Source organism: Mastigoproctus giganteus, chromosome 10, assembly GCF_048544385.1.
Source record: "Mastigoproctus giganteus isolate SK-2022 chromosome 10, ASM4854438v1, whole genome shotgun sequence".
Taxonomy (NCBI): domain Eukaryota; kingdom Metazoa; phylum Arthropoda; class Arachnida; order Uropygi; family Thelyphonidae; genus Mastigoproctus; species Mastigoproctus giganteus.
In genome coordinates, this window is record NC_143584.1 from 62,884,415 (window position 1) to 62,901,691 (window position 17,277).

At 37.5% G+C, this 17,277-nt stretch overlaps 1 protein-coding gene across 1 annotated transcript in view; it reads right to left on the minus strand.

Moving 5' to 3' along the window:
• LOC150079055 (T-box transcription factor TBX20-like) overlaps positions 1 to 17,277 on the minus strand; it is a 220,261-nt gene that overhangs the window by 51,918 nt on the left and 151,066 nt on the right. The window lies entirely within an intron of this gene.

Sequence of the window (17,277 nt, forward strand, 5' to 3'; positions counted from 1 at the left end):
TATGCACTTTTCACTGTATATTATCCGTTGGCCAGTGTTTCAAAACATTTATTGGTTTCTGTTTACTCTGGAGGGGTGTTTTCTTGTTTCTTCTAATATTAAAACGCTCTCATTGCATTTCGAAAACATTGCAATGCCGCCCTTTGAAATTTACTACCTGAGGCTGTTGCTTCACTAACTCACCTCTGGCTGCTGCCCTGCAAAGAACCACTATGAAAAGTATACTAGAAACGGAAGTAACAAAAACATTTGATTTCCTCAAATTAAGAGTTACAACACAGTGGCGGTAGCACAGTGGTTAGTCTACCCAGCATTGGGTGGAATAAGCTCGCCTTCGGAATCCCCTCAGTGATGTGCGCAACTTTTATGTGTTTGTTTTTTTTTTTTTTTTTTTTTTTTTTTTTTTTTTTTTCACTCCATAGCAGAGTTAGTTGGTCTCATGCGAGGATAGGTTTTTTTTTTTTTTTTTAGCAACACAGACAAACCTACCATGAAGAACGCACGCAATTTATGGAGGTGGATAGATGAGGTTGCTCTTGGGTAATTCTATTTTATGGCAGTATTACAGAAAACTACCTCTATTAAATGATGTATTGGGACAAATTGATTAATAATCTCGCTCTCAAAATCATAAGTTAAGCGCAATATAACCAATATTGCGCTATAATCCTCAGAAAAATAAGTGGAATGTAAAGGAGGAATATAGCGAATTTGTGTTAGCATTGCAGATTCAAATTGAAATATATTTTTTTTTTCATTGGGCATAAGAGAAAACAGGACGCCAGGTAAATTTTGTACTCTTTGCTGTGCTTGAATTTTGACAGTAAGGTCGAATGATCAGTGCTAAAATTTGTATTTGATTGAGGAAACTAAATAGCTCATTTAGGTTCTCATTATTTTCAATAATATAGAGGAGTGATTATTTCCAATAATATAGACGAGTTCTTGCAGACTTGACATTGAAATGAAAGCACTTTTTCTGATATGATCATAATGCGTACAATCTAGGAGTATGTCTGACTGTGAATGTGAACTCACAGTCAGACATACTCCTAGGTGATGAACAGTGCGTGTATAGATGTGGGTCATCCCCCAATGAGCAGGTACATATGGATTGGGTGTGTATGCCCTATTAGTAATCTCGCTAGTACAACCTCTTCCTTTTTTTTTTGCCTGTAGCTAGAATTCCATAATTCTGGTTTCTTTGATTTAGAGCAATTTGTTTATTTGTGACTTCCAGGTCCTACGTTTTAAATAATCTATATAATGCACTTGGTATTTTGCTGGCGTTGTGCTGTTTGTTTGTTTGGCTGCCTGATCTGCTCTCTTATTACCTGTGATGCCAGAATGGCCTGGGATCCAGAAAAATTTCACTGAATGATTTTTACTTCGTAGATGATGATTTAAACGGAATAAGATTTGTTTTATGATGGGATGCAATATTGAAGACATTGTTCAATGCAGAGACGACACTCATGGAAATCGGTATATATTACACTGCTAGCATTGTGGAAAGTGTTAATATTCTCTAAGTCTAATTTTATTGCGTATAATTCTGCGGTATAACTGATACCTTCAACTGGTAGTGATATGGAAACTGTAAAAGAAGAAAAGACAGCTGCGGCACCAACGGCCGAGTCTTGTTTTCGAACAATCTGTGTACAAGGTGTTTCAAAAATGATGGTCAATAATTTAAAGGTGAAAAGTACAAATTAAAATAAGCAAAAAAGCCCCACTGGACATTGGGCAGCAAATGAACCGTTTTCGAGATAATGCACATTTTCTGTTAAGATCCGCCACTGACTATGGGAGCACTCTGGGAGGTAGTCTGTATTGCTGATACCTTGTACACGTTGGGTATGGTAGGGGCACAGTAATTAGAGATGTAAAATTCGCCACACACTGCTATGAATCAGTACACGCTTTTGCAGAGCAACCATCCTTGACGAAATTCCTGGAATAGCTTTAATAAAACTGGTTGGGAAGCCCAACAAACCGACCCAACATCCAAAGTCATACCGACCTATAGCACTTCTGGCTAATCTGGGAAAAAATATTAGAACGTTTAATTGTCCTACGAACAACACAATTGTTAATAGATAAAAACAAGATTTCTGATAAACAATATGGGTTCATTGCTGGCAGATCACGTGGGGATGCTCTTCCTGATTTTGTCTCTCATATACAGAATTCTAGTGCCAAGTATGAATTGGCAATATATGTGGATTTTGAGGGGCCTTTGACTCCCTCTGGTGGGAGGGAGTCTTTGACCACCTAAGGAAACTGGATTGCCCTTATCAATTATATTTATTATACAGGAACTATTTTTCGGACAGATACTTAATACACTAGTGAAGTCACAACATCATAATCTAAAAAGACAGGTTATGCGCGGGTTCCTTTAGGGATCCGTTTTAGGCCCGTTACTATGGAACATGATACTAAATGAATGGCTTGAAAGAGATTTTGATTGTTGTAGAACTATAACTTTCGCAGATGACCCCGCTCTCATCGTTCGCGGTAGATTAAGGGCAGACATTGAGCAATCTGCTAACCATCCTTAGTGATCTCTACCAGTGGTCTAATGATAACAAATTAATAATAAATCCTAGTAAAACAAAAATTATGATTTTTAAAACTCAACTAGACCACAGAAGACCACCACAAATTAAAATTAATCAAGTACAGCTACCATTAATAAAAGAAAATAAATATCTAGGAATTCTGCTAGAAAATAAGTTAAGCTTTCTCTCTCATTTGATACCTCTTGCACAGAAAATTAAATTCTCGGGAACGATAATTAGAATTTCAAGAGCAGACTGAAGTCTTTCTAGAAAAACTTTACTTTTGTATTACAAAGCAGTGTTCTTACCTATTGTCACATACGCAGCAGGAGCCTGGTTTTATAGAGCTAGAGTAGTAAGATTTGCAAACAAGTTACAGACGATACAAAGATCAATATTAGTTGTCGTCAATCGTGCTTGCAGGACAGTATCAACTGCAGCATTGCAAGTATGAGCTGGAACCATGCCACTGGATTTATGTTATTTTCCGAGGATTATGCTACAGAATTAAAATGGAGATACCAACTATATATCTTAATATACACCTCAATTTAGAGGCCAATCCAAAGATAGAGAAGAAAAAATGTTGGAACGAACTGATTAAACTATGGCAGACCAAATGGGATAATTCCTCAACAGAAGTTGTAACAAGAAGTTTTATTCCACAAGTAACATATTTACGAAATAAGTCGACAAGAACATGGTTTTCCATGGGAAGGGAAACTTCATATATTATAACAGGACATGGGTCCCTCAATGCAAAATTATTCCAACTCGGACTACATTATAGAGATTTACGTGCTTGTGGAGCTGTCGAAAACAGGAAGCATGTGCTTTATGACTGTCCATATTATGATGATTTACGATTACAAATGCAGGGCTGTCTCTAATTCCCATCCTGGGGAAGAAGAGAATCTTCTCTCCAACCAAGCAACTTTTCAGGAATTGCAAGAATTTGCTAAGAAAGTTTTTAAAAGAAGACGAAGGGTGGTTCGTTGAGACTCTGAGAGTAATAATTAGTACTGAAGTGGAGTCGGCAGAAGACTCTTCCCCCCCCCCTTTTTTTGTAATTTTTTATTTCTTTATTTATTATTTTTTATATTATTTTATTATTATTATTATTATTATTATTATTATTATTATTATTATTATATGTGTTGGAAATAAAGATGCTCCTGATGCACAGTGCGTCGTATGTAATAAAATATTACAAACAGTTCTTTGGCTCCTGCTAAACTTGTGTTTCGTCAATGTACTGTAAGATGAAAAGTGTTCCGTGAATAAAAAAGTTTGTGAAACGCTGCTCTACCTAAAGACTTTGGACAGGGGCTGTTCTAAACGCTCCTAGAGCAGTTCGGAGGGCACTGTGTTGAATGGTATTGAGTCTAATCAGCGCACTTTTCCGAGTCATAGACAACAGCACCATAATCTAGACGAGACCTGATAAGTGCACGATACAGATGTAGAAGAGAGTATCTACCGGCACCTCATTTCATAGCAGAAATGGATCTCAGCAAGTTAAGTTTTTTTCAGGCAAGACAGTTTGAAGATATGTTATGTGAGAAACAAAATTAAGTTTGGTGTCCAACATTAAACCTAAGAAACGAGGGTTCAGGTGATTCTTTAGCCGAGGTTCTGTATGCAGCTTGCGTTTTTTGTAAAAGTGAATTGCAACTGTTTTTTTGTTCAGACATATGATATCCATTTTGCATTGTCCATATTTCTAACTTATTTAGAGATAGTTGTAGCTGTGTTTAAATGGTATGAATGTGTGTTTTTTTTTTTTTTTTTTGAACTGCAAGATATAGTGAGATCATCGGCGTACATACATATACAGTTCTACAGTATTGGGAATGTTCTGAGTTAGGGTGTTCAGCCTAAGTGAAAAAAAGAGTATCACTAAGTATTGATCCTTGTGGGACCCCTTCTTCCTGAGTAAAGATACGAGAGAGCACTGTTTGGTAACGTACTTGAAAGGTTCTGTGTTGAAGAAAGTTTGGAATGAATTTTGTTAAATGTCCTTGTAATCCTGGGGAGTAAAGTTCTCTCAATATACCATACCTCCTGGTTGTATCAAAAGCTTTTTCAATATTCAAACTTACCATTACAAGACGTTCATTTTTTACATCCAAAGTGGATCTATTTTGTTGGAATCCAAACTGGTTGTTGTTTAACAGCTTGTCAGTTTCAAGAACCCAAGTAAGTCGTCTGTGTATCATCCTTTCTAGAGTCCTGCCTAGACAACTGTTGAGGGAGATTGGTTGGTATTGTGGGAGTGATTGATCTTTTCCTGGTTTGGGAAAGGCTAAAATAACGGAATGATGCCAAGTAGAGGGATGTGGATCTTCAAGAAAGATCCGGTTAAAGAATGTTATTAGTAAATTCAAATCTGCATTGTTTAGATGTTTTAGCATTACATAAAAGATTCCATCAGCTACAGCGCTATTATGTGATCTATTTATTGCTGTTTGAAGTTCAAGTGGACAAAAAGGTTGATTGTAGACAAGAGCTGAGTAGTTTGGAAATTTATCTTGTATCTTTCTGCTTTAATTTGTAAAAAAAGGAAGCAGCATAAGTTGTAATGGCAAACGTTTCGGAGAAAGTCTCTGCAAGTGCATTAGCTATTTCTTGTGGTGAATATATTTATTGTCCATTCTTGGTTAAGATTGGAACAGAAACCGGTAGATATTTACCATTTAGTTGTCGAATTTTAATTAGACTGCTAGTATCCTTTGTGGTAGAGGAGGCAAACTGTATCCATGAATCTTTTTTTGGCTTTTCTTCTGATTTGTCGTGCTTTTGCCTTAAGCCTTTTAAATTGAATAAGGTTGCTGGTGGTTGGAACCTTACGGAACAGATTCCAGGCTTTATTTCTTTCTCTTGTTTGAAAGCAGAAGACTGTCGTATTACTTCAGATACTGCTGCCAGTATTTGCTTAGTAATCTGCTCAGTTACATCGTCAATGGACGCTAGTCGTATCAATTGGCTATCAAAGGAGATAAAGGTAGAATACTTTTTCCAATCTGCTTTAGAGAATTTCCTTTTATCCCATGATCAGGGAACGGCGTCTGCATTGTTTGAATTCTGCATATAATTGGGAAATGATCACTGTTGTGCAGATCATTTAAAATTGTCCAATCTATAATGGGAAATAATTGCGGGAACAAATAGTTAAGTCAATTGATGACATAGATCCCGTGGAGAGATGAGTGTAGATGGTATGACCAGTGTTCGGCAATGTTAGGTTCAGTTGGTCTATGAATTTTTCTATCAAGTGACCTCTATTATCCATGTGATCAGATCCCCATAGTGGTGATGTGCATTTAAGTCATCAAGAAGACTTATTTGTTTTATAAGATCTTCTAAATTCTTTCAATCTGTAGATATTGTTAGGTGGAAGGTATAATGAGACTAGAGTCTCATTTTGTCGTACTGCAGCAGCTTCTAAGTGGGTCTGAAGTGGAATGTTTCTAGCTGGTATTTTACAATCTACTATAATTGCTACGCCTCCGTGTGCACGGCTTGAAGAATTTCTCTTTTCTATAGGCTGTATAATTTTTAATCGTATAAGTTACCTGAGGATTTAAGTTAGTCTCTTGTAAGCAAATGGCTATAAGGTTATATCGTGAAATCAAATCGTAGATATCATCAGTATTACTGCGTAAACCTCTTCAATTCATTATACAATGTGCTGCATTATTTGGTTTTAGAGAGGGAAGATGAGTCTGTCAGTTTCTTGTGAGAGGGAGAAGTTTGCTTTTGATGATCATATTTAGTCTTTTCCTTTCTAAGAAAGGAAGAGCTAGGGAGTCCGTAATCTGTACTCTCTTCTACATCATCGGTTCCAATAGGTGAACATCCGGTCTCCATGTCATCTTCTGCATGAAGATCAAGGACTGCTTCTTCTTGCGCATTTACATCTTCGTTGTCCATGTTCTTTGAATTTAATTGTGACGATTCAGTGGCGGGCTGCCTTTGCGGTTTCTTTTGTATTTTATCACTTGATGTAATTTTAGATGGAATTGAGATTGGGGTGTTATTTGTTTCATCAACTGACAAAGGTTTGTTAGTAGGCTGATTTGTCAACAGTACAGATCGTGCCCGTTCTGCAATGGATGTGTTAGGAAACGAAAAAAAAAAGTAACATGGAGGTATATTTGAAATACAGGAGTTTCTTGACTAGAGCAATTCCATATTTGACAAAAAAAATTCTATAACGAGTAGCGACGGTGAATTATAGTGCTGAAGCAAATAGCCCTTGGAGTTCTACTTTTCTGATCTTTTTATTCGCCATTTTCCAAACCTGGTCATTTCGTGCAAAAAGTTCCCACCCGCTTGAGACACGATTTCATAATTTTTTGAACTTCAGAGCCGTTGAGATCGCGGATCACTTTCGACAGACTCCTTTCCCTCTTTCAAATGGCACTGCAAGGTCAAGTCAGCTAAGCATGCGAAGCCTTACTCAAACAGTTACAGAGCTAAGCTATAGCAATTGTGACCCCAACCGTAAATAACGTATGGAATTAAAAAAAAAAAAAAATACCGAATTTAAAAATACCACTATAATTGTTATTACTTAAATCAATTAATTATTAAAAGCTAATTGCTAAAGGCACACAACAATCTTTGGGAATCCTCATTGCCAGTGCCTTTTTTTTTTTTTTTTTGGGCTCTAGTCAGATCACAGCTTTACAGTTGTTTGTTATTTGGTTTTTAGGAGCATTAGCAACTAAGGCCATATTGCTCCGAGGATATGCGGTGGTCATTCCCTGACCTTCCCACATCCTCCGTATTTGGTAGTCACGGGCTCGAACCCCGGTCTAATCAAGAAGCGTGTGCTATGCACTGCTGCTCCTGCCCACGGAGGCGCCCAGCTTTACAATGCACACGAAGAGAGAGAGAGAGAGAGAGAGAGAGAGAGAGAGAGAGAGCGCTTACTTTCATGGCACTAATAAAATTACCAGTGTACTTCGACCCTTCATTAATTTAAAGCTGCATAATTTTCCAAACAATCAATAGTATGAACAGTGTAAAATCGACTTTCAGGGGTTGATTGGTATCGAAGTTATCCATTCTGTTAACAGAATCCAAACAGTATTAATGATACGCTTGAACTCGTCTCAAATGTAGTGACATACTTGAGCCTTTGTTATAATATTCTAACTCTTATATATAAACATTTATTTATATACATATATATATTCAAAAATTTATTTTAAATCTTTGGATATCAAAATTAAAGGTACTAAATTTCGGAAAGAAAACCCAAGGTCGAGTATGTTGCTATAACACCAAGTACCAGTCATCTGCATAAAAACGATATTTAAGACAGAATGGGACTACTAATTTGTGAAGGATTCTCTCCATTCGGATTTGTGGAGGGAATTCAACTTTTCCAAACGGTTAAAGAACGGCTAACCCTCGACCAGTACGTTGATTATGACCGTATCCGCCCATTCCGTGTGGAAAAGGCCGGGGATAGAGGCCTGTACCGGAGAATTTTGGGGTTTTCACCTCGTGGTCCTATTATGGCTGTAATTATATATGATTTCTGTTGTATCTTCTCCTACCAGTCTGGCAGTGTTATAGGATTATAGCTTTATACGAAAGATTTAAGGAATTCTCCACATGAAAACATCCATCCGAGGAAATCTGGAAAGAGGTCTCGATGCAGAAGGATATTCATGGACGATACCTCGACAACTCCTCCACTGTTAAGGAAATTCAGCATCTAGGTTTTTTTTTTTTTTTTTTATTGGGAAACTGCATTTGGTATTTAAAAATAACTTTGCTCTATACATTATCATTGAACCTCTAAGAGTCGCCTTAGAAAATTTTACCTCGGCTGGTTAACGTCTCTTCAAAGAGAAACATGGGGGTTTCATATACCCAATACAGTTTGATCATTCACAACGATAATCTCAAAAGCACAGCCTTCTTTCCTATGGCAGTATCATACGCAGAACTGCTACATCGATTTAGACTGTCTACCTGAATTGCATGCAATAGTCGAGATATGTGTGATTTCCACTTTATATCCTTTAAAATTCAAAGAACACTGGAATGATTTATGAACTGTTCTCAAGAACACTCCTGTTGCTTTTCAGGTAGGCAACATTTCTTTTGCTTCTCGATATCCGAACTGGACAGCTTGAACATTTTCGACACTCCTTGACGACCTTTTTCCTACACATGTATTTATAGATACTGCTAACGGTTCCGTACTCTTGAAATTTATCACTCAAATGGGTTAGATGTGCCAGTGATGATTTTGTCCTACATAGACATTACCGTGCGTGTTAGGCTCCTCTAGCATTTTTACACTTCCAGCTCTTTTGCTCTGTTCAACTGTCATTTTCCGTTTAGATCAGATTTATTTGCTTGGAACACAGGAATCTTAAGTACATGTCTTAGGCATAAAACAATATTTTTATGCAAATTAATCATGGCATCTAATATGCACAGCAGTGGGAAGTATTGATACATAATTATGAAGCAGTGCCCATATCTACATGGGAAGGCAACTCGTATTAATTATATCGAAATATGAGAGAGCGTAATAACGTAGTGTGAACTGGCCATATACGCTCGAAAGTTTATTTCAGTTCCTCTAGTACTCTTTTATCAAATTATATCCTGTTTTGTTTGAACATCTATTTATTCTTAATAAGGTTAATTCATTTAAATTCTCTGTTTCTGAATATGTTAATTAAAACATTTAAGCACATTTGCGATACCTAGCGGTTACTTTCATAGAACGGTAAATTTTCCCTAAGTGTAGTGTAATGTCTTCACCGTTATAAAAATACGTTAACACAAAACCTGGCAGATAAACTTTTTTAAATGGCAAATATGATAATCCTGACGCCAGCTAACATCGTTATGTGGTGATGTCTTAATGTATATCAGCAATGTACTTTTCCATAAGGCTATAAAGTACCTAATAGCATTGTAGACAAGCACGTGTTACTTGTTGTCAGATTACTCGGTATGTCAGCCATGTTCAGTGGAAAGTGTAACCGGAAAACTTCAAATATAGCACAAGATAACATCGGCATGATGGCCGTTGAAGGAGATGGATGGAGCAGACCGTCATTAATTATATCGTCTGAGTTTCAGGGTGAATGCCCTGGCACATCACTGATTGGGGAACATCCAATCACTCACGTGTGCTTCTTACAGACACTAATGAGCACAAATAATGCATTATTGCAAGGGAAAATATTAAGTTTTGATGGCATGCGGTGTGTTGTTTAGCGGGAAAGCTCTTTACTAAAAGGTCGCATTGATTGGGAGAAAATGAATTGCACGTTTCAAAAGACGGCTGTTAACCGATCATTGTTTGGGAAGTAAGATAATCTATAACAGGAATATTTGCATATTGTCTCCTTTCATTCGCGAAATTTTAGTTTTTCTGGTATGAATAGTTCCAACGATATGTCTTAGTGCAGGCTACAATTTTGCGACCATCCTTGAGCGAACTAACTATTACTAGAATGGTGTAGGTCAGTGGTTTCCAAACTATTGAAATCCATGGACCCTTTCAAAAATCAAAAAAAAATTTCGGACATATATATGTTTCTGTGTGTGTGTGTGTGTGTTGAATAAATGTATGACCAACTCAACTTGATTCTTATTTTTACATAAATATATAATAGTAACTTTATTTATCATCAATTTGCTGTACATAGAACGAATAATTTGACCAGTTCCAGAGGGTCTACGAAACGGGCCCTCTGGAACTGGTCTACAGACTCCCAGGGGTTCCCGGACCCCAGTTTGGGAAACACTGGTATAGGTAATTAAGTGACTGTCATGATAACGAAGAGAAAAAATTGCTGCTCTAGAATATGCGAGAGTAAATCAAACAAGTTAGTTCATGTACGCCTGAAATGTACATGGGTACATTTCAGGCGCATTCGAAATTTTTTTTTTTACCTTTTTCTGTCATTAATAGAAATGAAAAGTAAATATAGTTATCTCCTTATTAATTAGTTACTAAGATGATAACTTTATAGAACACTTAATAAACTGTATAATTTTAAGTTCTCTAAACTTAGCCGTTAAGTTGAATAACGTTTATTACCCTCTTTCTGTATACTTTTTTGTTTGAAGTCTCTTTTCTCTAAAAATACATATGTATCTTCACAAGCGATACGGCATTCACGAGTCTTACAGTACAATACATTCGAAGGGTGTAGGGACAGTCTTAAGCTACCAATGCTGCATTAAAACCTACATTTGGTCTGTGAATTCCTCTTTTGCGTACAATTTCTGTATTAATGAAGAAAAGTCTTGAGAACTGCGGCCCTGCCACTGATGAATATATTCTTTGTAGAATGTATATATTAAACACCCTAAAGCGAGGGAGGGTACGCCTACGCGAGTAAGGTGGCCACCTCTAGCAGATTGTTGTTTTTAATAAAATTTTGTATTATTTTTGAATTATTTCAAACTGTATTGCATGTTAATTGGATTATTGGGTATTTCGTTAACTCTTGCATCCATTTATATCTCACCGAATTATCCTTGCTCCCAGACTGAACTTGACAATCTAATCACACAGCTACCACATTCTGATTTCAACAATCACCATTCACTGTGAGGATTTTCCACCATGGATAGAACAGGCCAATTAATCGAAACATTCCTGGATAACCATAATCTGACTCTGTTGAATTCTGGCTTCAACTGCCTACAGGTACTACATCAGCCATAGACTTATCCATCTATTCAGCATCTTTTTCCAAGCATGGAATGGTTAGTACAGAATGATCCATTCCACAGTGACCATTTTCCTATCATCAGTTCAATTCAAACACAGGTCATGTAATGTCCTAAAGGTTGTACTTCTTGGAATTTCCGCAAAGCAGACTGGAAAAACTATTCCACTTTGTGTCCTCCTCAACAATCAATATATTCAGCAAAATCACCTTGATGACGTAAATGATTACATTACGAGCCATATATTTTCTGCAGCAGAAATTTTCATCCTAAAATCCGACCAGCGCAAGATTGTACAGCAAAATCAGTGGTGGAATGCAAATTGTTCCAAGGCGAAAGTAGGGAAAAAAACGTGCTTGGAGCAAATTCCCAACTACCGGCAATCTAATTGTTTACAAAAAAAAAAAAAAAAACTCGGGACAAAAGCAAGACAAATTAGGAAAAAGGAAAACTCGAATCGTGGATTAACTTCGCCTCAACTATTAACAAAAATACTGACATTCGAATTATCTAGACAAAAATAAAATGGGAAATTTGTACCAGGGCAATCTCCAATAATACAATGGAATGGGAAGGACCTATTTTTCCCTACTGATATCGAAAATGCGTTAGCAGAGTCTTTTTATATTTCCGCCTCTTCCTCTTATGTGACCTCCTTTCAACGAATTAAAACTAAAGAACGTCAAAAATTGAATTTTTCAAATAGTCTCTCACTTCCATATAACCAGCCGTCTAGCTGAGCTCAAAATTCTTGAGCAAATCTCCAAATAGTGCAGCAGGACCAAACGGCATTCACTACAGTATGCTGAAACATTTGGCTCTAGGCGTATTATTACTCTTTTATAACCGTATCTTTTCAGAAAATGCATATCCTCTGTCATGGCGGCATTCCTATATTTGTGCTATACCAAAACTAGGCAAAGATCTCTGTCTAGTTCAGAATTACAAACCGATATCATTGACAAGCCGTTTTGGGCAAAATCTTTGAAAGGATGGTGTATAAGAGGCTCGTCTGGATTCTAGACTCCCAAAATCTTCTTTCTAATCACCAATATGGCTTTGTAAAAACAGGTCTACCCTAGATTTACTTGTAAAACTTGATCCAACATGAGAAATGCCTTCGTCATGAAACAGCTTCTAGTGATAGTCAACCTAGATATTCAGAGAAAGCATTCGATACCACTTGGAGTCATGGTATTATTAAAGATATGCATCAGTTGGAGCTTAGAGGCTAGCTTCCTCAAATAATTCAGAACTTTTTACGATTACATACCTTTTTTAAAGTCCGATATCGATACATGCTGTCAGAAGAGGGTATCCCGCAGGGTTCCATACTGAGTGCTACCCTATTTGAGATTTGGGTAAACAACATATTGGAAGATCTTCCAAAACCATTCAAATATACATGTATGTAGATTACCTCACCATATCCTGTCAGTCACAAAGTATGAATACTGTTGAAAGACAAGTTGCTCTCGCCAGACTAGAATCCTGCCATCTTGCTGAGCAAAAATTCACCACTACTCACTTCTGCAAATTACAGTCACTTCATTCTGATCCTGAGCTAAAGATCAATAACATTATAATCCATCCCCCTTGCTCACACTTTCCGTTTTCTTGGCCTCGTACTAGAGAGGAAACTGAACTTTGAAGCATATGTGGCCTATCTTCGAACCATCTGTTTGAAGAAGTTGAATATTCTCCGGTGTGTATCATCCATGTCATGAGCCGCTGATAGAAATACCCTGATCCATCCATCTTTATAGAGCTCTCATCAGGTCTCGCTTGGACTATGGCTCTCCATGTATGACTCTGCAAGGAAACGTACTTTAGGGTGGTTAAACACCATCCAGCACAGTGCTCTGAGAATTTCTCTAGGGCTTTCAGAACCTCCCCAGTTTAGAGCCTTTACATTGAAGCCATGAACCTCCATTACATCTCCTCAGGAAAGCATTACTTCTTCTGTATGCCACAAAAATCCGCAGTCTTCCTCCTTATCGTAGTTAGAGATACCTGTACAGTACCGAATGGGAGTCATTTTACAACAGTAAACCAAATGAAAACTTACCTACTCCATTTAGACTTGCAGAACTAGCTCAATCATGGAATATAGAAATCGGTAATATATTTCAAGACATGACACCATCGGATCCACCTTGGAAAAATATCTCTGCAATTTATGATGACTATTTTCAACAGTGGGGAAAGAACACCTTTTCTCCTTCCAATATTGCACAGTTACATGCAACTTACTCTCTTTCTAACTCAAAGGTATGTGAAATCCATACAGATGGATCAAAAACTGAGACCCAAGTAGGTTCTGCGGCGATCTTCCTTTCAATCCACCACTTCTGTCTCATTATCAGTAGAATGCAGTATCTTCACTGCTGAGCTTTATGCTATAATCTTAGCTCTGGATCACATTAGAGGACTTCTAATTTCGTCTGCTTTAATATACACTGACTCACTCAGTGCCGTCTCTGATATAAGTAATAATACCAACTCCTCTCACACTGTAATAAAAACAAATGCATTCTAAATTACTTTCTTGTAACGAGTTTAACAAAACTGTGACACTCTGCTGGATCCTAGGGCATTCTGGGATAACAGGAAATGAAAGAGCAGATCTTGCAGCCAAACAACCAGGTATTACTATTTCGCAGACTTTTCAAATTCCATATACCGATTACAAACGTATTATCCGTAAAGCATGTTACAATAGCTGGTCAATATGGAAAGGTTATCCAGGAAACAAATTATATCAAATAAAACCAGAACCAAAGCTTTTCCAGCTTCCGGGAAAGCAGACGAGAAGAAACAATTTCAGGAAGGGTAAGAATTGGGCATACTCGTATCACTTACCTGTATCTATTAACGAATGACAGATCTCCCCAGTGCACACCATATCATGTACAACTGGCTGTTCATCATTTATTAGTGGGATGTACCCACTTTCAAAATATCCGCTCAAACGCCTTTACATCATTTGCTATTGAATGCACAGTCATCACTAACGTTATTACAGATTCTTGGAGATGACCCTAATAAGAAAGAGCTGTTTACTTTCCTAAATCATATAGGAATATATCAAAAAATATAGTTAATACAATGAAGTTAATATTTCATATTCACCATTAGAAAGACACGATATGGCCCTAGCAGCCTATGTGCATTAAACTCCACCACAACAACAACAATGGTTTTAATCATAGTCTTCCCACAAATTAGTCGATCTCGGGCGAGAGCTGCATGGTTTTCTTCAGGAAACTCGGGTATATCGTCAGCAAAAAAGCAAACCGACCGAATGAAGCACGCAATCACAGACACAATATATTGATGTACATTTCATGGCCTTAGTTCGCGTTGGCACTTAACACACACCTCACCAATATAACCTGACGGTCTCTCGATAATTACATTACAGAACTCCCCGACTTACGTAGGGGTTGCGTTCCGCGGAACGCTACGTAAGTCAGATTTTACCCCCATGCTTGTGCAGCACTCGCAACTGTGCTCGCTGAATTGATTGAATCAAAAAGTAATCTTCGACGAACGTGTAAATTTTATTGTATTTATTCAATTTTTTATCTCATGCATAGGAAAAATTACAAAAGCGTGCAATTTAAAAAAAATTTCAAAATTATAAAAAAAAGAGAGGAGACAGGCATAACGTCAATAAGTTTTATCTTGCGAGAATTGTTGCCAGAATCGACGTCTTCAGCTGATAAGTACGCCGCTGCGGAGGTTGATGAGGGCCGTGGAGATTTAGAAGGGTTCGGCCGCTCAACCTTACGAAATAACATATTAACTTTACTTTTTTAACTTTTAAGAATCGTTCGCTGCCAGGATCCATCTTGTCAAACCTTACCATTGCCATCTTTCTGGTGATTAAGGGTCTCGGCTCCTCATTTTGTTCATCTTGAGCTTCCTCAGAATTTTCTTCTTTTACTATCGTTGCCTGCAAGTCAATAAGTTCTTTGTTAGATAATTCCTTCACCTCTTCCTCTATTAATTCCTCCACGTCTTTGGCAACAACCTCCAACTGAAGTAACTCTGCAACCTTTACAATCTTATCTATAACCTCCTCATATGATTCGTCTTTTTCAACCCCTTCGAAGCCTTTTACGTGGCGGGGCATATTTTCTTCCATGCCCCATTTAAACAACTTTTAGTAATTCCGCCCAGACCTTATTAATGTTTAAGATGGCATGGTAAATATTGTAAGATTTCCAAAAGTCTCTTAACGTAAAATTTTTCTTACCGTCTTGCAGTAGACAATACCTGAGCAAATGTTGTGCATAAATAGTATGCTTTTAATTCGAAATAACACCCTGATCTCGATCGTGCTTAGCGGTAGAAATATGACTCTCACTTCGAATTGAAATCATTTAGATGCGTAGGATGTCCATGAGCATTATTTAATAGAAGCAAAATCTTGAAAGGAACGTCGTGTCTTTACAATGTTCAAACTCGGGAATGAAGCAGCATTTAGACTAATCCTCAAAGAGAGATATTCTTTTCATGCTCTTTGTTTCGATCGGAAATGCACGTGTATGGTGATTTTATTTGATGCCCTTAAATGCACGAGGGTTTCCAGAATGTTACACAAGCAGAATTTTAATCTGTAATCGCCCGCTACTAGTTAGGTTCAAGCAAGAGCGTGGCCCTATCTTTTGACGCCTTGAAACGTGGCATTGTATTTTCCTCTTTGGCAATGTATGTTCGATCCGGCATTTTTTTTTCCAGTACAGAGCAGTCTCGTCAACGTTAAAAATTTGCTGTGTTGAATAGCACCCTTCATCAATATTTTTTTTTTTCGAACACATCACAACATTTCTCTGCAGCTGCAGAATCGACACTGGAGACTTCACCGCATACTTTAACGTTGTGTAAACCAGCGCGATGCTTGAACGTATTAAACCACCCGTTGCTTGGCACGAACTCGGGTTGGGTTCGCCATACTTATCTTTATAAATACTTCTTGCTTTTGCTTGAATGGCCATTGGACTCAGGGGCACTCGCTTCTGAATATGATTTTCCATCCATATTATTAACAGCTTTTCCATCTTCGATATGCACCTGAACGCTGTTTTGTGATCACCGTTGATCTTAAGTGCGTTGATCCTTTGACATGTTCTTTTATACGCACACTGTCCTTTAAAATAGTATTCACTGTTGAAGCAGCGAGACCTAATTCCGTGCAATAGATGACAAACTTTGTCCTGCTTCGTACTTCTTAGTCATTTTCATCTTCTTTTTTTTTTTTTGGTAGTTGTTGGCGCATCGGCTTCTGTGGCCATAATGCACCTCTCAAGGTTTATTTTGTAGTACTTTGATCCAAGCCTGAGGCGGGATTCGAATCCGCGACCTTTGGGTTGCCAGGCAGGCACTTTACCCACCTGGTTAGCCAGGTCGGCATTTTCATCTTCATTTCTAAATCAATTTTGTTTCGTTTCCTGGCACTACCACCACTTGCACTTTCCGTTGCTCCCTTTCCCTTCATCATTGTAATACGTAAATAAGAATGAAGAGAAGTTTCTGAAAATTTGTTTTTTTTTTATGATTGAAGATTTCAGTGAAGGGGAACACATACCACCATAATAGCGTAAAAACTCACACAATTGCAGTTCTCGGGATTATCGCAAATGCTGTAAGATCGAGTTTGCTACCCGTTTATAATTAGATGCACTAACAGAAAAGCCCAAAAAACCGCAAAGTGCAAATTGTTTGTGTTTTGGTCGTGACCTTCAGAAAAATAAATAAATACATACCGAATACCAAATAAATACCTTTTTTTAGAAAAATATCACAAAGGCGTTCAAAATTAATTCTTATAACAGAACGATGAAAGGGTAGTGCAATTCAACCAACACTGCTTCAGCCATAGACCACCACATTTGCACTCAGTCATTTCGGGGAGATCAACAATATCAAACTTACTGGAAACCCTATTTTGCGTGCAGAAAGCACTAAATGAGAAGAAACAAAT